The sequence below is a fragment of the Zootoca vivipara genome, chromosome 7, assembly GCF_965207765.1.
Source record: "Zootoca vivipara chromosome 7, rZooViv2.hap1.1, whole genome shotgun sequence".
Lineage (NCBI taxonomy): Eukaryota > Metazoa > Chordata > Lepidosauria > Squamata > Lacertidae > Zootoca > Zootoca vivipara.
In genome coordinates this window covers 90,202,702-90,228,864 of record NC_142590.1, presented here as the reverse complement: position 1 = coordinate 90,228,864, position 26,163 = coordinate 90,202,702, and the positions used below count along the sequence as shown (strand labels likewise).

The 26,163-nt window shown below is 44.7% G+C and overlaps 1 protein-coding gene across 2 annotated transcripts in view; it reads right to left on the bottom strand.

The window, feature by feature from the left end:
- The window catches only part of ZBTB46 (zinc finger and BTB domain containing 46), a 61,820-nt gene extending 53,262 nt beyond the window's left edge, over nt 1-8,558 (bottom strand). Inside the window, exon 1 of one of the 2 annotated variants that reach the window (XM_088674757.1) lies at nt 7,756-8,558. The gene's annotated coding sequence lies outside the window, so the exon portion shown is untranslated. The remainder of the gene's footprint in view (nt 1-7,755) is intronic. The other variant, XM_035122830.3, reaches the window with a different exon arrangement.
- Between the last annotated feature and the right edge of the window lie 17,605 nt (nt 8,559-26,163).

Sequence of the window (26,163 nt, the reverse complement as noted above, 5' to 3'; positions counted from 1 at the left end):
TCCAGAATCCGGAATCCCCGAGTTTTTGCTTAGTGTCAACCCCACAGATTAGGCAACAATTTTTAATCTGCAGACTAAAGCTTAAAATGTGTCCCATTGACATCTTCATAGACAGTAGCAGCACACTGTTCTTCATACTATTGCTTCCCAGACAGATGAAGTCCTAAAGGAAAACATCTACCCATAAATGGCCACTTTGAATTTTCAAAGAAATGAGGTTCAGCAAGTGAGCTTTTCACCATGCTTGGTAACTAAGCACACTTCTCACAGTGAGACCTTAATGAACTGCATGTTATGTTTTACAGTGATAATAGATAGTGGCCTTCAAGTGAATTGTCCCATTTTCTGCAAAAGTGCAGAAAAGTGTAAAAATGCAACTGGAAACAAAAGATCTCTCTCACCACAATCAAGAACATAATCTATGTGGGAATACCAAACAGAAGTCTAGACTGCCACCACTTAGCAGAAGTTTCTAAATACAGTATGAGAAAAACAGCAGGCCGGCTGAAAAAGAGGAATGTTTTAACAGGAGTTCTGTGTCCCATTCAATAGTATTTGCTGATATCAGTAGCCAATGTACATCAAGAGTCAGGCTTTTTGTGAAATCAGAATCCACAGCAATGACTTCCAGTGTGGTAATGAGAGAATGTAGGACTTCCACTTCACGCCAACATTCTATTCAAACACAGCTCATCTTTTTGTGAATTCCTTTCTCTTCAATATGCTTCACTCCATGCTACAAAATGTCATAATAACAAAACTACTGAATTGTGCAGTGTGGTGCACACAAAAGAACTACATAGAGTCAATCAAACGTGAGAAACAACTTCAACTCTATAGAACTGAAGAGATATGGTTACAATTTGATTACAGTTCTGCAATAAATTAATGAAGAGAAAGAACAGGTCTTGAAAAATACAATCCAAAAAAATTCTCAGGCATGGACTATCAACTTCTGCAGGTTCTTACCCCTAATATGAAAGAGGCATCTTACTTTTAGGTCATTCAATCTTAATACTAGCTGATACCACAAGGAGGAACCTTTAACAAGGTACAGTACAGTTGTTACTCATACGGCTAAAAACACAACTAGGAAACTCCATAGAGTTATTTATTATTTCATTTTAAAACATTGACAGTGATTAACTGCATCACAAACCAAGAACTTAACAATGTATCTATGGATTTAAAGAGGATATGCACCTTTAAGGGAATTATGATGGCAAAAGTATGTATCATAAAGTGGGTTGTATGAATTTCCTAGAGTGAAGAAGGGTACAATTTAAAACAAGCAAGCAGAAAGGGTTGTCCTGAACCCTTTCAACATATATACTTCCTCCCCCACCCCTAAAAAATTTGCTTCTTCCCCTACAGGTGGGTTAAAAGGTAAAGGGTAACGGTTAGGTCTCGTCAAAAACCCATACTGTGAGGATGGAGAACAAAACATGGGTGGAAGTTTCAGCACTATTCCCCCACCCATGCTTTACTTTCAATACCCCTACATTTTAAAACAGGGAAATCAGTTATTGGATTTTGACACAAATGTTTGCTGCAGTAACATCTAATTTGCCTGGCCAAGCTAGCAATAGTTCATCAAAATTTATTTCAAGTTCAGTTATTCCATTTTGTATATTCCAGTTTTAGAAACACAGCTTCGTTTTTCATCACAAATCTAATTTATCTCTAGTAGAAATATGATATGTTTAAACAGATCAATTGGCAATGTGTGAAAATTTTAAAGCCAGAGCAACAATAGAGCATGATATAACTGCAGTATAGATGTCTGTAGTCAGAAAATTTCTACCGCTCTGGTTTGATCATCTTTCATTTTTCTCCATCCACGTCTACAAGTGTACCTTCTACAGTTTCTGGATATGTAAAAAGCAGGCAGACCCCCGGATAGATGGATGGATATCACACAATAAAACTGTAACAGTGAATTTTGTTAATGAATTTATGTGCAAAAGCTATTCTGCAACAATCCTTCAGAAAGAGAAGTGGGGGGAGAGGAAGAGAGATCACAAGATGTCCAGATACAATCAACCCACATCTTCTAAGTTCCATTAGACATCTGGACAAAGCACAACAACATTCAATTATGGAAGTCAATGCTCCTTTCTTCTCCATCTCCCCCCGATATTTGAGATGAATTAGATTTGTTAAACCATTACTAAAAATTAAAAATAGAAGCTAGCCAAAGATACTAGCTTACTTTAAGCTATGTGATTATTTGGCAGTATGCACTCCATCAAAGTGAGTATGGTTAGGTTTGCAGCAGGGGAACTAACATTGCATGCAAAAGCTTCCAAGTTCAACTCCCTTGTGTCTTCAGATAGAACTGGGAAGGGCTCCTGTCTGAAACTCTGAAGAAAGGCTGCCAGTCATTGTGAACAATACTAAGCCAGATGGATTAAGGATCTGACTTCATATAAAGCAGCTTTCCAAATTCCTACACTTCACAGAAATGAGACTTAAAATGGGAAGTATTTGGATTTTTTATCTTCCTTGCACTTTAATAAAGAATATTACCATAAAACAAAACAAAAAAGTTAAGATACTACAGAACCAGCAAAAGAGTTCTGGTATCATCCCTACTCATTAAATACCTAGTCCACCTACAATTTTATACAGGTGAAACTCGGAAAATTAGAATATTGTCGAAAAGTGCATTTATTTCAGTAATGCAACTTAAAAGGTGAAACCAATATATGAGCTAGATGCATGACATGCAAAGCAAGATAGGTCAAGCCTTTATTTGTTGTAATTGTAATTATTTGTCGTTAGGCGGGTCAATTATAAATGGAATGTAATTAATGAAATGTAATAGCGATGTTTATTTTTGTATTATTTGCAACTATTTGTTTTATTACTGTGGAATTTCCAAAAGAAAGCATTTGTAAAAATAAAAAAAATAAAAAATAAGTTGCATTACTGAAATAAATGCACTTTTCGATATTATAATTTTCCGAGTTTCACCTGTATGTACTGTATAAGGAAAAAATTACAACCAAAACTTAACAATGTAGAAACAAAATAAATTCATCAATACAATTCACAGTAAAAAATTGCAGGCAGCAGCAACAGCAAAAAAATGAAAACAAAAACCCTACACCCAGTTCTACAGTGAATCTCAACACTACCCCTGCCCCACTAGACAAAGAAGTACATCTTCAACTACCAGTGGAAAGCAAGTAAGGCTGAGGTATGGAAGGATAGTTCATTCCATAGGTGTGGATCCACTTCAGAGAATGTCCTGCCACAAGCATCTACACCAAAAGAATTTGATCTGCAAATCATAGAACCGGGGTATAGGAGGAGGTTGTTTTCAGATATTTGGGACCCAGGCCATTCAGGGCTTTAAATGTCATCACAAGCACCTGAAAGACAACTGGCAGCTAGTGCAAGTATTTCAAAACAGATGTGAACAACCAGTGGCACTCCCCAGTTGCAAATTGCAGACCACTGAAGGCCCACCCCACATAAGAGTGTTTTGCAATATAATAGTCCAATCAGAAAACTATCAAAGCTATCCCTGTCCAGGAAAGGCTATGCCTGGTGAACCATAAAGAACTGGGAACAATCACTTCTAATCATGAAGCCACCTGACTTTCAAGTGACAAAGATGGCTCCAGAAGTGTACACATAGCCAGGCTTCAGACCTGTTCCTTCAAGGGACAATCCGATCTAGGCCAGGCTGTCTTACCAAACTCCATAAAAGCCCACCCATAGCATCTCCATCATGTCTGGATTCAGTTTACTGACCCATACCTAGCCCATTATCACCTTGAAATATCAGGTCAGCACCTGCACTATCTCTCCTGATTCAGACAGGACTGAATGGGACTGAAATTGGTTATGCACCACCACCAATTTGTTAAGCACCTTGCCCAAGGAGGGGTATTTATTTAACAACTACAGGTTTGAAGAAAGTGCCTCTTTTAAAGCCACTGGCACCTTCTCAGCCCTCAATGAGACATTAGCTTTTACAGTGGTACCTCTACTTACGAATAACTCTACTTACGAATTTTTCTACTTACGAATGGAGCTCCGTCCGCCATCTTGGATGCGGCTTAGATAGGATTTTTTCTAGTTACGAATTTTTAGATAGGGTTGCTTCAACTTACGAATTTTTTCTCCCAATGCATTCCTATGGGATTCGACTTACAATTTTTTTCGACTTACAAATGTGCGTTCGGAATGCATTAAATTCGTAAGTAGAGGTACCACTGTATTAGCAAAAGAAGACATGCAGTAGGCTGAATCCCTTTAAGCTTGCCCACATCCAAAGGTCATAATAACTGAAACTGATTCAATAAAACTTATCCAGATGGTGTTCCGGACACATCCACAAGACTAGTGCTAACTGCAGCATCTAATTCTGTATGGATTCAAGCAATTTTATCTTCAAAGTGCTTAGCGAATTTGTCACAGAATGCCTCCAATCATCCCCTTCATCAGGACAGATACAAATGGCCCCTTCACTGTGTGTATAAGCTGTTGGATGCCTACTGCAAGCTGCAATGGTGGCAGAGGTGAAGCTCTTCATTGCCATCACTGCCACATAGTGAGCACAACTATATGCTCATTAGCTGTGTTCAGTCATATTTGTTTCAGGATTTACCCAATTTGTGCTACACCATAGTCCACCCTGTTTCATTGCCCACAACTCCCCAGAAGACTATGGAGATCTTTAAGCTCCATAGTGTCTATCTGAGAAGGCACTTGGGAACAATTGTGTTGAGATCCCTTTCCACTTCAAATACTGTTTTGCAACCAGCTGTGAATCTGACAGTAACATTGTGCAGTTTTCACTGAACCAATGTGCTAACCAAAATATCATAGAGAACTTTTGTTGAGTGCTTTGCTGAAATCAAGCTAAACAGCATCCACATAATTCCAACAGTCTGCTATGTTTTCTAGTAAAGTGATACAAGATAGAGATAATACCGGTATTAGTTATTATTGGCAAATCTATTATGTGAATTCTGTGAATTACTACATACTTCCTTTAAAAATTTAATTTTGCATTCTTTCTATTTGGGAAAAAATTGATCAATTGATTGGGAAGCCTACTATGTCTTACCTTTAAACTCCCTAGTTTAAGGTAAGACAACAACCATTTGAGTACACAACAAATATTTAGCTAATCCTATTGTGCAGGGTGTCAAAGTTTTCTGGCATAGGTACAAAGCTTCCGAGTTCAGGGAATTATAAGTGTAAAGGATAACTATTTGAATTTCAGGGAGCCTTTTGAGATTTAAACTAAGCCCCTTTTATCCTTTTATTTACCAATTAAATTAAGAATATGGTAACAAGGATTAGTTCACACTACAAATAATGCAGGAAAGCCATGTTGCTAAAAGAAGCAAACAGAACTCAGTTGAAAAAAGGATCACTGCTCAGGAGATGTGGGCTGTTCATGAAAATAATTTAAGAAGCTGGAAAAGCAAAAAGTTATGAATCAAAAACTATGCATACTTGTATTAATAAAACTTTGAAGGAATGGTGAATATTGCAATGAAAAGCAAAAGCTTTCATGAGGAAGGAAAGACAAGAAGAAATGTATTTTAGAGTATGTCCAGCCAATATCAAAACAGTACCAGATCAAGCAGGCACCTACAATTTGTCATTAAGGCTGCAATCCTAGAAGTGCCTACTCAAAAGTAAGTCTCATTCAATTCAATGAGGTTTATTCCCAGGTACCCAGGTAAGTAGGTTAGGTTTGAAGCCTCACTTCACTTAGGCTATCCACCCAATAAAGTATGCCAAGGTTGTTTCTGTAAGTTACTCAGAAAGCTTTTCTAATATACAACCTGGAAGAGAAGGACATAGGCTCTACTGTATGGATGTCCTAGAAAACACAAGCCATAGGGACAATGTGGCCCATTTCCTCTGTTCTCTGAAATTCCAAAATCTGACCTGTATATTGCCATACAATATATTAAAATAGTTATTATGTCTGTTTAATTAGCAAATAATGTCATATGAAAGAGAAGAAACAGATCCAATTAATTTACAATGCATAATTGTATCATTCTCACTTATTTAGATATGGCTTCATGGAGTAAACGGGACATCATAGCCTGATCAAAAGCCATAACAATATGATTCCAATAAGTAGTCTACCAACAACAAAATTAGCTTTTCATCATCCATTTAAATAACAATCAACACTAGTATCTCATACTGCAAGTCTAAACACTTACTAAGAAGTAAGCTTAACTTAACACAGCAAAACTTACTTCCAAGTAAACATGCAGTAGGATTTCACTGTCAAATTTGCTCATTATTTTCAGGATGGAGAAATGCTAGTTCTAGTTAATCAAGACCTGGATACTGTTTTGTAGATCCAGCCTGTCCCACAAGACTCTCCTTTGTTAACCTGTAGTACACCAGAGGATAATTTTTCACTATGTGGAAAACTCTGGTTAACAGTAAGCTCTAAAGTCTAAGAATCTAAATGCATACACACCCCACATCATGAAAGGACTACAAGACTGAGAACTTAACAAGCAATAGCTGCATTCAACTGCTATTAATTCAGTTCAGCACAGCCAATCAATAAAACAGAATTGGCTGTCAAATGCTACGAGTGGTTCCCTTTATTCTTGAAATACTACTGTATTTAAAGTGACACAGTATAAACTGCCAAACTTTAGTTCACCGAGCTTGGGGGGGGGGGGTATCATGCAATTTCCAAAGTTTGTGTAAAACTGCAGCTTTTGTCTGTCTCGTGGCAAGAAAGCCGTGTCTAGCTTTCCCTTTTACCAAAATAGAATACTGTACTCTTCTGGAAGAAAACCCCTTAAATAGAAGCAGTAAAAGTAGGGAACCAAGTTACAGTATATATACTTAAAATGCTAGTGCACAACATATATTTAGAAAATGCAACTAAACATTTGAAACGACTCAAGTATTAAAATGCATACAACAACTTCAGTACAGGTGCCTGCAAAACACTGTTTGCAAAACACACTTCCTTATTAGCATATATATAAACACTGCTGATAATAACCTTGTCTCTAATCCATGCTAAATAAATACTGTACCTTGACTGAATACAGAGAAAGCTAATTTTAAGAAGTATCTCCTAGTTAAACTGCCCTTTGTTTCTATATTTCTTGACACATCAAAAAATACATTACTGCACACAATAGTTCTATTATATCTATTTCTGGCTCCCCAGCAGTACAGTAAGCAATAAGGAGCTGTCTTTAAATTGAAGGAATCCTCCCACTGTTAACAGTCCTGGAAATCTGGTTCATTCCTTATTTGTCGTCTGGGATTGAGTTATCAGTTGCTACTTGCATGACTTTTACGGAACTGACAACCTATTTACAGACACAAAAAGGCAATCTACAACCTAAAAACTTCTACCATCACCTCTGGTTGTTTTTTTTTAAGGAGACATTTAACTCTTCCTACAAATTATTCTTTTGAGGTGTTGACACCCCCTTCATAAAATGTTCCCTACCTGTATGCAACATTTTCAAATCAATTCCCTTACTTATCACAAGCATATTATGTAGTTCTCCAGCTTTAGGCGGGGAAAGCATTATTCTGAAGACCGGGTTTTTAAAAATATACAGGGTCACTACCAATATTTCAGCTTGCAATTAAAATGGAGGAAAGGCCAGCCGATCGGTGCCTGACTTCAGGGGGAGACAATAACCCCAAACAGGCCTGGCTTTAGAGAGGCAGAAAGAGAAAGCAAGCGAATGAGAAATATACAACACGTTTCACCAGTATTATTACCTCATCCCTTTCTTCCAAGCAGTTTTGAGCCACTCTCTCTTGACAAGCTCTTGGGTCCAACTTGCACAGATGCTTATTTTTAAACGCTGTGGGGTGGTTTTTGTTTGCTTTTCAAATAAAACTATCAAACCAGAATGGAAAGGCTTGCTATTTCACGAAGTGGAGCTGCTGTTAAAATGCACCCTTGTCTCCTCTCCACTCCCTTGAGCTGGGTGTTGACGCAGCAGAAATTACCAGCTGGAAAATTCCCCTTTTGGAGGTTAGAGGGAGGGGTGGGGTGGGGTGGGGTGGGGGGAGAAGAGGAGGAGAGAGGGGGTGGGAGAGAAGCAGGGAGGGGGGTTAAACCCTGCCAGTCACCAGAGCTGTCCCCATCTATCCACCCACCTAGCCCCAAATAAGGCATCATGTCCTGAGGTGAAGGAAGATCAGAGGAGCTCCATGCCCCTTCCACACACAGGGGGGTGGGAAAGTCATCTCAGCAAACCGCCCCCCAACCACGTCCCACCCTCCAGCTGGGATTTTACCCAGCTGCCCTTCCAGCATATCTCAGGGAACAGGCACAGCGTGCGTGCGCCGCGCAAGGAGGACGCGCAGCCCCCACGAACCTCCCATTGGGCAGGCGAGCGAGGGGTTGGGGGCGGCGGCGGCGGAGGGGGCTAAAATCCATGACAGAGAGGGAGGGGGGCGAAACGAGTATCCTTTGCCTTCAATTAGGAGAGGTGAGGCAGGAAGCGGGGGGAGGAGGGAACCCGACGCCCTCATTCAACTGCCCCCCCCCAAAGGTCAATTTCTCTTCTCTGCTGTGAAATAGGAATTTAGCTGTCCCCCAAAGGAAACCCATCCATAGTGTGTGTGTGTGTGTATCACGCACCCCACACTATCTAGAGAGAAGGGGTGTGTGGTGGTGGTGGGACAAGTCCCCCCCCCCCAAGAAAAACGCAAAAATCTCCCTACTGGGAACTAGGTTAAAGAGAGACTTTTAAAATGCACCGCTGCGCGCCATAAATAAATACATACAGAGATCCGAAGAGACCGAGTTGCCAGGTCTTTTAAAACATACTTTTCCTAGAAATAAAGAGAAGAAAAAGTATCGCGAGCGGGAGCGCAACCCAATGCGGTTAAGAAGTGGGGACGGCGCGTTTTTTAAAAGAAATTAAAAAATAAAAAAGCAAGTTTTGCAGAGCGCTTAAGGCTATTAGGAAACAACCACCTACCCCCCCCCCCCCCATTACAGACACCATCGCCTAAGGGCAGAGAAAGTGGTCGCAATCGACCACGGGGGAAGAAGTAAATAAAGGGGCGATTATATTATTGATAACCATGTAAGATATATAAATGAAAAGCGATTTTTTTAAAATGTTTTGTTTGCTGGTTCTGCCTGCCTGCCCATCTCTCTCTCTCTCTTACCTGCGCTTACCTGCGCTCGTGAGGCTCCACACGGTCACACTCCGCGTCTTTCTCTTCATGAGTTGTGGGAAGGGGGGGAAGGGGGGTCGGCTAAGAGAAAGAGAGGGGGGCGATTGTGGGGGGGGATATGTGGGAAGGAAAAGAGAGAGCGCTGGTGCGCGCTCCCGCCTAGCTTTCTTCCCTCCCCCCTCCTGAGGGAAAGGAGGCGCGCGCGCTCCACTTCCCCTCACAACTTGGCCCAAGAAGGGGAGGGGGGAGGGGCCGCCGTGCTCGAGCCGGCAAAAACACACACACACACACTATAAATGGGCGTGACCAAGCGAAGGGTGGGCGGGGCTCCCGTGGAAAAGGAAGAGCGGAGGGGAAGGAGCCGCGTTGCTGATTGGGTGTAGCCTTCCTAAGCCACACCCACGCGGACTCTCTATCTTTTCTCTCCTCCTCTCTTTCTTTCTCTCGGTTGCGGCCCCGCCCACCCGGCCTCCCCTCGCGCCGGCAGGGGATTGAGAGAGCGCGCGAGGTGGGAGCGCAACTGTCAAGCTGCCGGACACGAGGGTTGGTTGAGCGCGGGCGCGGGGTAGAAGGGGGGTGAGGAGGAGGCCGCTGAGCATCATGGGACACAGCCGAGCCTGACAAGACTGTTGCCAAGGGCAAGTTGGGGCTTCTGTCTCCCTGGCAACGGTCAGGGCCTTTCCTCCCCTCCTGCTACCGCTGTCCTTCACGCCCTCTAACATTGCGGCGAGGGCTTAATGTAGGGGGACAGTTAAGCGAAGTCAGGGTGGATTCGCACATCTTGTAGCTGCTTTCCTCCTCGACGTGAGGGGCTTTGCGAAAGTAAAATGAAACGCATGTTGTAAGAAGGGAGCCAACAGATGCTCAGTAACTCACAAGCCACCACAAAAATCAAAGGCAGAGTGAGAAGAGAGGATCTGGATATATAGCAATTGCCTGTTTAAAATAACAGTTTGGAAGCAAGCTGAGTTTCATAGAATTCACCCACCCGAGCAAATGCACATGTAATTTATTTAACAAACAAATAAATTGGGGGAAATCCCTCCCAGAAATGTGAGTTTTTCAAAGATGTCTAATAACTTGTGTGCATAAATTCCACGACATGGTGGAATTACCTGACGTGTCGCAAAACAAGATAATTTTCAGCTTTATATTAACTTTATATATTAATCAGCTTCGAGCTGATATAACAACGCAAGTCAACATATTCCAAAGAACACCAACTCTCAGTCTCAGAAGACTTTTTCTTTAAAAAAAAAAAACCCTTTCCATGCAACTTTGAAAACTTTGTGACCTATAAAAAAGTGTGTGTGTGTTTGCAAAATAAAATAATTTTGGTATCTCCCAGATCCTAGCTGTGTTTTGTTTTTTAATTTCAAAATTCAGTCCGTGCAACCAAAGCTGAACCAAAATGCTGAAGTCAAACAGCTGGCTACTCCAGATGCTGAGATGGCTAAAACCCCTGTCTACAGGACAGGAAATCAAGTTTTGGATTTTAAAAAGAAGTGAAAAAAGTAGTAATATGGCTTCCTGTCTATTATGCAAATACATCAGGTAAAAGGTAAAGGGACCCCTGACCATTAGGTCCAGTCGTGACCGACTCTGGGGTTGCGCGCTCATCTCACATTATTGGCCGAGGGAGCCGGCGTATAGCTTCCAGGTCATGTGGCCAGCATGACAAAGCCGCTTCTGGCAAACCAGAGCAGCACATGGAAATGCCGTTTACCTTCCCGCTGTAGCGGTTCCTATTTATCTACTTGCATTTTGATGTACTTTCGAACTGCTAGATTGGCAGGAGCTGGGACCAAGCAACGGGAGCTCACCCCGTCACAGGGATTCGAACCGCCAACCTTCTGATCAGCAAGCCCTAGGCTCAGTGGTTTAACCACAGTGCCACCTGGGTCCCTTAAATACATCAGAGAATAAGCATATAATAGAATTCTGAAGTTTAATAAAATATGCTTCAGTCTTTCAATTGCCTCTTTTTCAATCATATTCACCTTTCACATCTATACAGTACTGTACTCTAACTTATGCCACCGTGGTTAAGAGCAGGGGTGGCCAACTTCCAAGAGACAGTGATCTACTCACAGAGTTAAAAATTGGCAGTGATCTACCCCCTTTTGGGGGGTTCAGGTCAAAGTTGAGCTTTTTTAGGAAGGAAAGCCCTGTTTTGGGGGTTCACGTAAAAGTTGAGCTTTAGGAAGGAGGAAAGCGACATTGAGCTTTTTTTTTAGGAAGGAAAGCCCTGTTTTTGGTGGTTCAGGTCATTTAAAGGGTACAGGGCAAAGGTGTTGAGTTTTTTTAGGGGAGCCAAAGTTTTTTAGCTTCTTTGGGGGGGGAGCCACTGATCTACCAGTGATCTACCACAGACGTCCAGTGATCTACCGGTAGATCACGATCTACCTGTTGGACATGCCTGGTTAAGAGTGTCAGGAGTGGAATATACTGGTGCCAAATCCCGCTACACCACCCCTAAAACCAGCCACAAGAGATAATTGTTCCTGCTCTTTCTAACTTAGTTCTAACTAGCTCACTATAAACCTGCTGCAGCAAATTCTAAAACAAATGCAGTCTATTGTCCAAACAGCAGGGTGGAGGAGTCTGTGGGTTGCAGAAAAGGTCAATTTACTCAAATTGCCTCATCAACTTCCTCCAAATCACGCAGTCCAGTTGCATTCAGAAGCTTTGTGCTCATTTGACATGCATGCAGTTAGTTTTAAAATGTTCAGAAACTAAATTCCGCGCATGAAGTTAAAGCCTAGACTCCTCTCATTCATGCTGACTAAGCTCCTCAGCCACAGGGCTCATCAGCGATGCAGAGCAACATTTTGTTACAGGGCCCACTTGTTTATGCCAATAGCGATCTCAGTTCTCTGAGTGACAGCCCTTATGTAGCCAAAACAGTACCATCCATGCAGAAGAGGGAGATACCAGCATGCTCAGGGGAACCCAGAGGTTTGCAGAAGTTCTCTCTCTCTCTCTCTCTCTCTCTCTCTCTCTCTCTCACACACACACACACTATAGAGGAAAATAAACTAATGGGATGACACCCCAGAAACTGCCAATAAAAGCTGAGCATGCTCAGTGGGCATGGGGGAATCCTGAGTGAAAGTCTGGGGAATTGGTTGAAAACTGGGGTGGTGGCAGTATGGAGTATTCTAGAAAGGGCTGGCTGGAACTCTGACCAGGAACACATTTTGTTGCAGGTCCTACTTCTGCTTCAGCCAGTACTGTAGCTCAGTTAGTACTAGAGCATAAGACACTTCATCTCAGGGTCGTGGATTTGAGCCCCACATTGGGAAAACATTTACTGCATTGCATGGAGTTGGAATAGATGGTCCCTGTGGTTTCTTGAACCTGAGCCCTTCACTGAAAGCATTTTCTTTCTTTCTTTTTCTTTTAATCTGAAAGCGTATTCTTATGCTAGACCCTGATACCAAATCCTGGTGTTACTCTGCCTGAGTGAGTAGAGCCATTCACTGTCCGTGGCATCCATATGTATGGATTGTAACTTTTGGCAGGCATGGCCCCAGTGAAAACAGATATTGGATCAATATCTGTGCAAGAGTGAAGAAACATCGTTTCACGCATGCAAAAGACACCGCAGCTTCGCTTGAAAGCCTGAGTGAATTTTGTTAACCGTCCTTCAGATCCGCTCATTCATTGCACTCTGAAAGTCTTTATTTTAAGAAAAGAAGATCAATACAAATTGATTAATGCAACAAAGCTGTCTTTCAAGGCTGACATGGATTTTTCTCAGCAGCCTTTTCTGTCAGGTGGCTGAAGGCAAGGCTTGCTAGGAAGAGTTCTGTTGTCAGTCAGACAAATCATGGTTTGCCCGTTGCAATAGCCCATGTACTTGTGCAAATTTAAAAGCGCGATTGAGGACAAGAAAAAGCCAATTTATCACTTCATGGCATTTCAGCCAACAGCTCTTTGAAGTTGCCCAGTACCGGTATCAAGAGCTGTGATGTGGTCTGGATCAATTGCTTGCTTCATTGTAAGACTATTTAGGAGGCATTTTATGGCCCAGCTTCCAACACTGACTGAGTGCAGGGTGCAGGGCCCATGTTCTGCCATGCTTCTGCCCAGTGGCTGCTGCTGCCACCGAACATTTATTCACACAAAAGTCCTGTCCACTCCTCTGTGTGCCTCCTCTGTGTGCCTCCTCCCCTCCCTGCCTCCTGCTTGCACGCTTTGCGGCTGTATGGTCCATGCAGATCAGCCTTCTCCAACCTGGTGCCCTCCAGGGGTTGTTGGACTACAACTCACATCAGCTGGCTGATGGGAGTTGTAGTTCAACAACCCCTGGAGAGCACCAAGCTGGAGAAGGCTGGTGTAGATGAAGTGTGATTTCTATTAAAAAAATAAAATATTACAAATTATGATGAATAATATAATTTTACCAAACCAAGCATAGCTTCAGTGAGAACACTTGCAAGTAAGTGGTTTATGAATTGCATTCTTAAGGTCTTCTCATTCCAGCTGCTTATGACTATATTTTCTCTGTAGACTCCTCCACTTCTGGGAACGAATTCCTCTATCGCCCTTGCATGTCTTTGATTTCAGGCATGCATGCCCTAGTTCCCCCCCTACAACCCCCAGGATTTTCTATTCCTGCCCCCCACCCCCACCCCAGAAGAAGGTATGTACTGTATTTATTTAGCTCTGTGTGTCAAGGAAGCATCACTCCCCTGTGAGCTGCAGCAGCTGCAAGCAACCTGACTTCTGCCTTGGGGAATGAGATGGAAAGTGGAGTTCCGGGAAGAATCTCCCTCAAAGGGACTAGGAAAAGCTGGAAGGGTCAATACCCTATTCCCCACCCCAGTTCTTCTAGGTTGTTCCAAATTTGCTCATCCTTTATTTTCATTCTGGCTCTTTTAAATTTGGGTATTGCTGGCTTTTGAACAGATCACTTTTGCAAATAACAGCAGGGGAGCAAAGAGTTGTGCATTGTGCCCTTACATGTGCAAATGTGATCTACATTCAAGGCATCTCCTGGCATGACTTTCAGCGCTTGCAGGATTATGATGAATTGATTAATGAATTAACTGTAAGTTTGGGGAGGAAGAACTAGGCTCAAAGGCACGGCGTCCTCCAAAGCCCAACCCCACATTCATTGAATGTCAAAGGGTAAGACCCCCTCAGTGCTGAAACAATCTTTTGGAAGGGAGAAATTATTCTCCAGACAAATCCTTTAAAGCTGCAAAGTGGTTGTCTTCTTGCCACTTGGAGGATTCACAAGCAGTCTATGTGCATCCTCAAAGCCTTTTGAGCCCTAGGCTTAAAGCAGGAGGGTAAAGGCCCCTGCTTCTTTTCATCTGTACTCCAGCCAAGGATTCACAACCACACAGTGGCTTCTATTGCTAGGAGTGTGCTCTAGCAGCAACAACGGTGTGGTGCGCGATCGACCAGTGGCTAGTGCAAGTTGTAGAGATTTAAGGGAAGACAGGATTATTTCCCGACTAGCTTCCCCACACAGTTAGTCTAAGGAGATATTTATGTACAGTATATGTACTTTTGATGTGTGGGAACAACCACCTAGTTTCAGGTAATCCCCTTTTGGGGGAAAGTGATTGAGAGGATTGTGTCAGGACAATTGAAAGTTCTCTTGGATGAAATGGATTACCTTGACCCATTTCAGTTTGGGTTCAGGCCTGGCTATGGGACTGCCCTAATGGATTACCTTTATTGGGAAAAGAACATGGGGCGGGGGTTATGTTTTCTCAGTGCCTTTTGAGATCATTGACAACAGATCCTCCAAGTGCCCCCATTTTCCAGGGACAGTAACGGATTCACAGAAGCCGTCCTGGTTTCTGATTTGATCCCAGAACATAATGCTTTTCCTTAGGATGTCCCTATTTTCATCTCAAGTATGTTGGAGGGTAAGGTAGGACATGCCTATTTTCATTGGAGAAATGTTGGAGGGTATGGAGTTGTGTGACCCCCCGAGGCAAGGAGATAAGTAACTATAAAGAGTGTCTCCATCCCCATCATTCTGCCCGGACACTGAGGTCCAGTGCCGAGGGCCTTCTGGCGGTTCCCTCGCTGCGAGAAGCCAAGTTAGAGGGAACCAGGCAGAGGGCCTTCTCAATAGTGGCACCCACCCTGTGGAATGCCCTCCCACCAGATGTCAAAGAGAAAAACAACTACCAGACTTTTAGAAGACATCTGAAGGCAGCCCTGTTTAGGGAAGCTTTTAATGTTTAATAGATTATTGTATTTTAATGTTCTATTGGAAGCCGCCCAAAGTGGCTGGGGAAACCCAGCCAGATGGGCAGGGTATTATTATTATTATTATTATTTAAACCTTTAGAGGACATCTGAAGGCAGCCCTGCATAGGGAAGTTCTGGCTCAGGCAACCAAGTCAGATGGGTGGGGTATAAGTAATAAAATCATCATCATCATCATCATCATCAAGTAGGTTGTCCTTATTTTCATTGAAAAAATGTTGGAGGGTATGTGACAATGGCATTCTCTTGAACCAACTCAGTGAGACAGTGAGACAATGTGTAGATACAATTCTATCCCTATCCTATGGAATGGGAAGGAACTAGTTTTTATGTTATTGTGACACAACACTATAAGATTTTGCCTTCGGTGGCCCCACTCTATGCAAGAAGCTGACCTCAACTGCAAGAGTTAAGGACTCCACTTTCCTAGTTCATATTACACTGGGGCAAAGGTTTCTTTATCAGGCGCTCCTGGAGGGGAGAGAGGAGGAAGGAATGGGGGTGCTGATGGGGAACAACTAGCAAGGTCATATGAGGAGCATATTGTTAAAGCAAGCTATTAAAAAAACAAAAACCCTTCTTGTATCTTGCTTCCCCATCATAGACATACTCCCAGCCCTGAGGTCGGTGAATTATAATGCTTTCAATGGTGGGAGTTGACAAGTTGACTGTAACTTTTTCCATGATGTGAAACAAGGCATTTGTTAGGTTGTGGGAGGGAGAACTCTAGGGAATTCTCTCCTGAGATGTCTCCAGGAGAAGAAAATAAATGGTGCTCTGTGTGTGTGTGTGTGTGTGTGTGTGTGTGTACGCGCGCCCTTTGCAGCCAAATCCTAAACTTGTGTATTCTGAAGTATATCCCACTGAGTTCAATGGAACTTATATCCCAGTAAGTATTCTTAAAACAGGAGCCGTTGTGAGCTTCCCATGCCATTTTGTGAAAGAAATAACCACTTTGCATTGCATTACTAAGCTCATCACATTGCTGCACAGCAGCTCTCTTGAGGACCAAAATGTGGCATCTCCAGATGTCCCTTTTAATGTGCATTCACGATCATTATACTCATGATGGTATCAAGGAAGTTATATGCAATCCCGCTTTCAGTTCAGTTTGGGGGCAAACATACTACTATTTTCCCGGTCGTTGCATGCCCTGCAGTTTCCTGCTGAAATCCTGTAACCTTTAATACTACCAATGTTCCACAAGACGAAGGGTTATCCCTCTTTAGTTGCCCTATAGTGCCCAAGAGCCCCAGATGGCAACACTGGGGAAGCTAATATGGCAGAATGATTTGTGGAGGGTCCACTGTATATTCAGAAAAGGTAAAGGGGCCCCTGACCACCAGGTCCAGTCGTGTCCGACTCTGGGGTTGCGGCGCTCATCTCGCTCTATAGGCCGAGGGAGCCAGCGTTTGTCCGCAGACAGCTTCCGGGTCATGTGGCCAGCATGACAAAGCTGCTTCTGACGAACCAGAGCAGCACACAGAAATGCCGTTTACCTTCCCGCCGGAGCGGTCCCTATTTATCTACTTGCACTTTGATGTGCTTTTGAACTGCTAGGTGGGCAGGAGCTGGGACCGAGCAACGGCAGCTCACCCTGTTGCAGGGATTCGAACCGCCGACCTTCTGATCAGCAAGCCCTAGACTCTGTGGTTTAACCTACAGCGCCATCAGAAGTAATGTGCTATTATGATGTCATGACATGTTGCGGAAGAAACCTGCAAAAACAAACAAACCCACCATTGTTGAGGGGGCCTGCAGTAGACGACAGAGTGATAACCAATGCCTGACATATTCGGAGTAAACCCACAGAAATGGATGACTTAAATGCATTCATTTCAGTAGATCAGCTCTACTGAGTACAGTTTAGTTGGATACTACCCTCAGTTCATTCACCTGCTATAAAGTTCTAATGGGAAATATAATGCAGCAACACTGGGGAAGTATCACAGGACAACTAATAACGCAGAATGATGTGTGAACAGGCCAGTATAAATCTAGAACGAATGCACTATTATTGTGTCAGTGACGTGTCGCAGAAGATACCTGCCCCCCAAAAAATAAAACCAGAGGCCCCAACTCACATCAGACGATGTTCATTTAGTTTTTGAATTAAAACAGCATACAGTATCTTTAACCCTAAAGGCCAACAGGAATACTTTCCCAGTTGGTAAATGCCACTAGAGGTGGAGGAAGGATAATGGGATTTGTGAAATTGCTTCATGCTCTAAAGACAAGCAGGAAGTTCCAGGGCAATTTGACAGAGTCCGTTTCATTTGGAGGAAAGCAGAGTTTGGGGCTTGCAGGGGACTTTTAACAATCGGCACCAGGCCTCACCCTGCTTACCAAATTTGGACACCGCACAAATGTACTCTCCCATGTTCCTTATCAACCAATAAGGACTATTTTGTTGTTGTTTAGTCGTCTTAGTGGTGTTCGATTCTCCGTGACCCCATGAACCAGAACATGCCTTGGAAACTCTCACTTTCTTCTCAAAGCTTCTCCATTTTTATGTCCGTGGAGTTTTCTTGGCAAAATACTGGATTGCCAGTTCCTTCTCCAGGTGAATCACATTTAGTGTAAACTCTCAGCTATGACCTGTCCGCCTTGGGTAGCCCTGCATGGCATAGCTCGTAGCTTATTGGAGTTATTCAAGCCCCTTTGCCACAACAAGGCAGTGATCCATGAAGGGGAATAAGTACTATATACCCTGCCTTTAGGGACCCAGGTGGTGCTGTGGGTTAAACCACTGAGCCTAGGGCTTGCTGATCAGAAGGTCGGCGGTTCGAATCCCTGTGATGGGGTGAGCTCCCGTTGCTTGGTCCCAGCTCCTGCCAACCTAGCAGTTCGAAAGCATGTCAAAATGCAAGTAGATAAATAGGAACCGCTACAGCGGGAAGGTAAACGGCATTTCCATGTGCTGCTCTGGTTTGCCAGAAGCGGCTTTGTCATGCTGGCCACATGACCTGGAAGCTATACGCTGGCTCCCTTGGCCAATAATGCGAGATGAGCGCGCAACCCCAGAGTTGGTCACGACTGGACCTAATGGTCAGGGGTCCCTTTACCTTTACCTTTACCCTGCTTTTGTATTGTGCTAGAATCAGCAGTCATAAACCCCAAAGCTTTCGAATGAGATTGGCGGAGCGCGGACAAACACTTAGGACGGAAGTGATCTTTCATATTTAAAGTGCAGTTCTACGATTCCAGTAATTGTGGCAAAACCGGCCTATCTGGGCAACGCTAGGCTCACTCCTTCCACTGCCCAAAGAAGAGGCAATTGCAGGGAGCTCTTCCCCCCTTCCTTGCCCCTCTGCTGCAACAGAGTGACTGGGGAAACCCAGCCAGATGGGCGGGGTATACAGTAAATAATAAAAATGATAACTGCTACAGTAGTTACCTTGTGGCTGCAACCGCAAGGGGAAAGAATATCCTGGCCCCATTCTTGGCCAAAAGAACAAGCACCACCAATTGCTATTCAAGCAAGGAGATCAGCCTGGCCTGCCCTGAACAGGATATACTGTAACTTCTGACTTAGAGCTCATTGCTTCATTCTCACCTTTTTCCTCCGCTTCCCTTGTGGGTTTTTGTAAGCCAGGCGGCAGGCAGGTGCCTCTCTTTCTCTCTGCTTTTAAAACTGATGTGAGCTGCATTGAAAGGCAGCCCTTGTCTGAAAAGACAGAAAACAAGATAGGATATAAATCTATGGATACTATTTCCAAACCTGTCATATTTTGCACACCATCTGAAAGGGGGCATTGGCCCTTCTTTCAAATACTGGAAGAATGATTCTGTTACAATGATGCATGCTGCCGCAGTTGCATACATAGTCTACCAGAAAGGGGGGAAATCCTTGCACTAAAACTCTTGGTATTAGCTCTGTGCATATGTTGGCAAATTTAATCATCAAATGAATTGGCTCGGAGTTTCTTAACCAAGCGACAGACCCACTGAAGCACTGACCCTGTAATGAGAGAGGGGAGGAGGAGGAGCATGCAGAAACTGAACTGGTGATCATGAAATGACTAGTCTTTCACATACATTTCAGTGCATTGACAAGTTAAACTTCTAACAAGGGCTCTCTTTGAGCAGACGTCAAACAAGAGCTGCATCAGTGTTATCTCTGTGTTTTGAGATTGGGGGCAAACCACGTTACGTTCCCCCTCCCAACCTCATCAAACCTTTTCCTCTCTGAGGTTTTTATTTCATGTGCACTCAGTACATCTGGAGAGAACAAGTGCCTTGGGCAATTTTTCCCCCCTCCCTAAGCCTCTCAGTGAAATGTTGACATGCTCAGAATAAATTTCTGATCCCTCATTTCTTTCTACCCCCGTGAAGACTTTAAAAATCTGGTTGGCTTTGACAGAGTTGCCTATGTTGGCTTGCAATTCTATACATGCTTGCTTGGAAGAAAGCACCAATGAAATAACAAAGAAGACTTAGTTTTTGAGTAAATATATTTCGGGTCGGCATGATCAAAATTTAGGGAGCGTTCAAATATACAAATCATTTCTGGGGTTCATGTGTTGAGTATCGTTGCTTATATGGTGAAAAATGGCACCATTCACATGCACAATAGGAATGTTATCAGCAGAGTCAGGGGAACACTGGGTTTTGAAGAAGTATCCTTCCCCCGAAAAGATACCGGTATTTAGGGGAGAAACCTCTAAAGGCAGGGCCAGATTAAGGCCTTTAAGTGCCCTAAGACTCCTGTCTTTCACTGCCTCCCGCAGTGTGGTCAGGCTCACGTTGGTAGCTTCGAGAACACTGTCCAACCATCTCGTCCTCTGTCGTCCCCTTCTCCTTGTGCCCTCCTTCTTTCCCAACATCAGCGTCTTTTCCAGGGATGGTGCCCCAGATATAATTCAAAAATATGAACAATAACATCATGTAAACCACTGAGCCTCTGGGCTTGCCAATCAGAAGGTCGGCAGTTCGAATCCCCATGACGGGGTGAGCTCCCATTGCTTGGCCCCAGCTCCTGCCAACCTAGCAGTTCAAAAGTACACCAAAAGTGTGAGTAGATAAATACAGTAGGTACCGCTGCAGTGGGAAGGTAAATGGCATTTCTGTGCGCTGCTTTGATTTCACCAGAAGCAGCTTAGTCATGCTTGGCTACATGACCTGGAAAAACTGTCTGCGGACAAACGCTGGCTCCCTCCGCCAGTAAAGCGAGATGAGTGCCACAACCCCAGATTCGTTCACGACTGGACTTAATTGTCAGGGGTCCTTTACCTTTACTTTTTAATAAACTATAAAATAAAAATGTATTTTTCAAAATGAAACAAAACCTACAGTAAGATGGAAATTATGACTTGCATAATTCCATAAACCTCTGACATGTCACCTCTTACTCTACTTTTTTAAAAAATTAAAAAGTCCCAGACGCTGCGACCTTTCTTTGTAACGGAGTGACTCCACCCCCTTGATCATCCTGGTTGGCCGTTTTTGAACCCCATAATATCCAGAACTGCATGCAGTATTCCAGTTGCAGTTGCGCCATCATTACAATATCAATGGTTTCATTTTCAGTTCCTTTCCCAACGACACCTAGCATGGATTTTCTCTTTTTCACAGCTGCCGCACACAGTCGACAGCTTCATGAGGACTCGCTGTTGCCGGTGGAGGGGGGGGAGCAGAAAAAACAGGTGGGAAAAGGAATGGAACTGAATATTTGGAGAAGGACATGGTTGGGTGGGTGGGTGGCTGGCTGCCTGGAAGAGTGAGTAGGAGTATTCCATAGTGCAACACTTTTATTGCAAATCCCACTCGTGGATTAGTGCCTTCCTGCACTAATCAGGGAACCCACAGGAACTGAGTTCCGGCACCTCTCCGGTGGGTGCCATTGCCATTCCAAAAGTATGAGGGAGGTGTTCATGGTGAGTTCCAGCACCTCTTTTTTCTAGAAAAATAGCAGTAAGGCCGTCATCCTTAGCAAGCATGCAGTGTGTGTGTGTTTGTGTGTCTTCCTTCTGATTGAACATGCATAAAATCGGATTATCTGTCAGCCTAACCCTGGGGTTGGCAAAGATTTTGTGGCTTGGGCTGGTTCACGGTCCTGCAGACGCCACGGTGGGCTGGAGTGCGTGCACGCATGCATGTGCAAACGCTATTTCCAGCGTGGAGGAGGTGTGCACAGCTTCCTGCAACCAATGGGAAGCTGGCCAGCATCGTGGAAGGTGGTCCCTGCTCTGCTCCGCACCGGTTTAGTGCAGCACACGGGAGCTGACCGAGCAGGCGGCGGGGGTCCATGGACCAGTTAAACAACTCCCATGGGCCGCTTGTGGCCCATGGGCCTTAAACATTAGAAAGAACTTCCTGACAGTAAGAGCTGTTCGGCAGTGGAATTTGCTACCAAGGAGTGTGGTGGAGTCTCCTTCTTTGGAGGTCTTTAAGCAGAGGCTTGACAGGCATATGTCAAGAATGCTTTGATGGTGTTTCCTGCTCGGCAGGGGGTTGGACTGGATGGCCCTTGTGGTCTCTTCCAACTCTACGATTCTATTCTATGATTCTAGGTTGCCGACCCCTGACCTAACCCTACAAGGGTTGTTGGGGATATATAATGAGATTCCTGATATAGGTCACCCATCACTCCTGGGTGGCAGGCTAGCACACATGGATGCATCAGGCGGACACTAAATGCATAGATGACCAGAGAACAAAAAACGTTATCTTTGGCTTCCTCCAGCCCAGCCCAGCCCAATTGTTCAAGGCTGCTCCCACTGGCTGATCTCACACTGGAAAAATGTTCACTGGGGGACACTCCTTATAGCCAAACACTTCTGCAGAGGAATCTCTGGCCCTTTTACTGGGGGGGGGATTGTTTTTAAAACAACCCTGGACTTCTCAGGGGGTCAGGGAGCGGCCTGCATCCAGAGGAGCGCCTTTGCTCTACTCTTCAGGGTGTTCCTGAGTCACATTGCCAAATTCCACGGGGAGCTGGACTCCTTTGCCCCCAGCAGCTGTGCAGGGGGGGGGATCTTGGCAGCTGCAGCTTCTCCCTTCACAGTGCAGCAGTTGGTGAAATTCTCCCCTTTGCATATTAGTGTCCTTGGTGTTTAATAAGTGCCATCAGGTCCTGAGGTGCTGGATGATGAAGGCTTTCAGAGTTGGGAGATTGAGCCCACAAGCAACTGGCCCGAGCCTCTCTGTTCTGCTAGGCATTGGGGCACACACAGTATGCATGGCAAGAAGAAAGCACCTCTTTTAGGCAGCCGGTTTATCAGAGCACATAGAAGCACATAATTGTAGAGTTGGGACCCTCAGGGTCATCTAGCCCAACCCCTTGTAATGCAGGAATTGCAACATGCAGCTCCCATCTAATTTGAAACCATACCAGACCCTACTTAGCTTTCCAAATGGGCCAATAGTTTTATTGCTGCACCATGTGAGTAATAACACAAGCTAGCTTTTGATAGCGATCTTATAATATACAACGGGTAACGTGCAAATGATCTTATAATTCTTGCTATAACCCTATAAGGTAGGCCAGCATTATTATCCTCATAATGGTTTGTGATGACACGGGAGAGGGCCTTTTCTGTGCCTGCTCCCAAATTGTGGAATTTGTGGAGCTTGAATTGGCTCCTTTGTTATCTTTCGGCCAACAGCGTAAGACCTTCCTGTTCAGACAGACCTTTGAAAACTAAGAATCAGATGATGCTATCTGGGCAAAATATATTTTAATTACTGCTTCTAAATGTGTTTGGATGTGTTTAAATTATTTTGTGTGGGTTCTTTAAAAAAATATTGTTTTAAACTAGTTGTTTTTATAAGCTGGGATGCGGGTAGCGCTGTGGGTTAAACCACAGAGCCTAGGGCTTGCCGATAAGAAGGTCGGTGGTTCGAATCCCTGCGACGGGGTGAGCTCTCGTTGCTCGGTCCCAGCTCCTGCCATCCTAGCGGTTCGAAAGCACATCAAAGTGCAAGTAGATAAATAGGTACCACTCCGGCGGGAAGGTAAACGGCGTTTCCGTGTGCTGCTCTGGTTTGCCAGAAGCGGCTTAGTCATGCTGGCCACATGATCTGGAAGCTGTATGCCAGCTCCCTTGGCCAATAACGCGAGATGAGCGCTACAACCCCAGAGTCGGTCACGACTGGACCCTTTACCTTTAAACCACCTTGAATGCCAAGGAGAAGAAGTGCCCATCTCCAGGCCAGGACTTTGGCCCTTTAAGCGTCTCCATGGCTGGATGGGCTGGAGCCAGAGGCTCAGAAGGTATCAGGACACTTCCAGGCCTTCCTGGAGCAAGGCGCCCACCTGGCGCTTTCCATGGTGCTAAAGCCCCTGACCTGCCTCCTTCCTTTGTCTCAGGGGTACAAGAAACGGCTGACAGTTATAGAACTTCTACCCTGCAGGGTTGTTCAGAGGTTAAAATGTGGGAAGACAGGGTGAGCTCCCATTGCTTGGTCCCCGCTCCTGCCAACCTAGCAGTTCGAAAGCATGTCAAAATGCAAATAGATAAATAGGAACCGCTACAGCGGGAAGGTAAACGGCATTTCCGTGCGCTGCTCTGGTTTGCCAGAAGCAGCTTTGTCATGCTGGCCACATGACCTGGAATCTGTACGCCGGGTCCCTCAGCCAATAATGCGAGGTGAGCGCGCAACCCCAGAGTCGGTCACGACTGGACCTAATGGTCAGGGGTCCCTTTACCTTTTAAAGCAGGCATCCCCAAACTTCGGCCCTCCATATGTTTTGGACTACAATTCCCATCTTCCCTGACCACTGGTCCTGCTAGCTAGGGATCATGGGCATTGTAGGCCAAAACATCTGGAGGGCCGCAGTTTGGGGACGCCTGTTTTAAAGCATTTTTAAAAATAGATTTGGAGACAGGGGGAAACAGGGGCAGGAGACCTATTTCCTACACAGGCTCAACACTGTTAAGAAGCCTCTCTCCTTACTTTGGGGGCCGTCCAGAGCTACCCAGACAGGCTCCACTGGGTCACTTTTCCTCCAGCTACCTCGAGATTCGAAACCAGCCCTGTATCTGAACTCCCTGTCAACTCACACAAGCAGTGGGGGCGGTGGTGGTGCAGAGAGGCCTTTTGCACAGGAAATGCTGACTCCCACATGGGCGGCAATGTGCATGGGTGGGAGGGTGGGGGTGAGCTGTCACACGATGTCCTGATGGAAACAGGAGGCGGATGCTGGCCTGCGTTTGAGACCAGGCCCCCGTGGGCAGCCGTTTCCCCCACAGACGTCCAGAGCCAGGAACTGTCACAGGGATCCAAGTGATGGAATTCCAGTTCGCCCCATGCATCACCTGAGCCGGGGAACAGCCGGGAGGTTTTCCCCATAAAACATCCATCAAACAGACAGCAGGAAAATCCCTGCCTGACCTCATTATGGGCCTCTGAAAGATGCATTTCCTGTCCCCCCCCCCAGAAGAAAGAAGCATTGCAGGTGAATTCGGGGTTGTAGCCTGAAGTGAGGATCCACGCAGACCGGAAAAAGGAAGGGAGGGAGGGCAGTGGGTGCCTGCCAATGCCTGCCATGCCAGGAAGTGTGGACTCTCCCCATTGTACAGACTTGGGTCTGTGAACTCTTGGCTATTGGGTGGGGTGGTTTTCACACGGAGGCACGTGGCTCGGTTATCCGTTGCAAACCTGCCTTGACTTTGAGCTATTTAAAAGGAAACTCCTGGGGGGGGGAATCTAGCCGGGACTTTGTCTTGTCGGGATCCTGTGGGGCCCAGACCCCACAATGAAACCCTTGGCAGAAAGAGCATTGGGACCCCGTGGAAAACCCCAGTGCACTTAAGGGCCGTGGGCAGGGAGGGGGGCTTGCAAGAGACTGACCGCAGAACATGCCCACTCGACCGCTTTGCTCAGTGGAACTGGCATCGTTACAGGTGCCATGTAATGTATTTCCCCCAACATTTCTCCTAAGGAAAAGCAGGACATTCCGGGATCATATCAGAAACTGGGACGGCTTCTGTAAATCCGGGACTGTCCCCGGAAAATAGGGACACTTGGAGGGCCTGCATAATGTCTATTCCACATTTTAGTGGAACTTTGGAACTCCCTGCCTATTGATATCAGACAGGCACCTTCACGGTACAGTAGTCATTTTAGTGCCTGCTAGAAAGATTTTTGTTTAGGCAAGTCTAAACAAAAATTTAGAAAGTTGATGCGAGTTTTAATCTGCTTTCGGTCTATTGTTAATTTTGACATTCCCAAAGTCTTAAATTATTGTTGTTCACTTTTCTTACTATTCTATTGTTTTATCTTTTTTGTAAGCCGCTTTTACAATCGAGCTGTGTATAAATTGTCCGCAACAAACAAAGAAACAAACAAACACATAGCCAGGTAGCTTGAGGTTCCCCATCTCATGAATGGAGACTGACAGAGACTGTCACATGCGACGGGCAAATGGAGATATATTGCTCCTGAACATGGAGGCTCCATTCTCAGCTGGCCCTCAAAACACAGGATTGATTAGCCAGCGTGAGAACAGAGTACAGTGCTACCTTGGTTCTCAAACGCCTTGGTACTCAAACAACTTTGAACCCAAAAACTGCAAACCCGAAAGTAAGTGTTCTGGTTTACAAACACTTTTCGGAAGCAAACATGCTCCGTTTTGAGTGCCACACTTCCGTTTTGAGTGTTACGCTGAGGTCTGTCTGTTTTTGCTATTTATTTTGCGTTTTTGTTTTTGTGGCTCTTTTGTTTTTTGTGACTGTGTGGAACCCAATTCAGCTACTGATTGATGGATTGTGTGACTGCAGTACATTGTTTATTGCTTTCATTTTATGGATC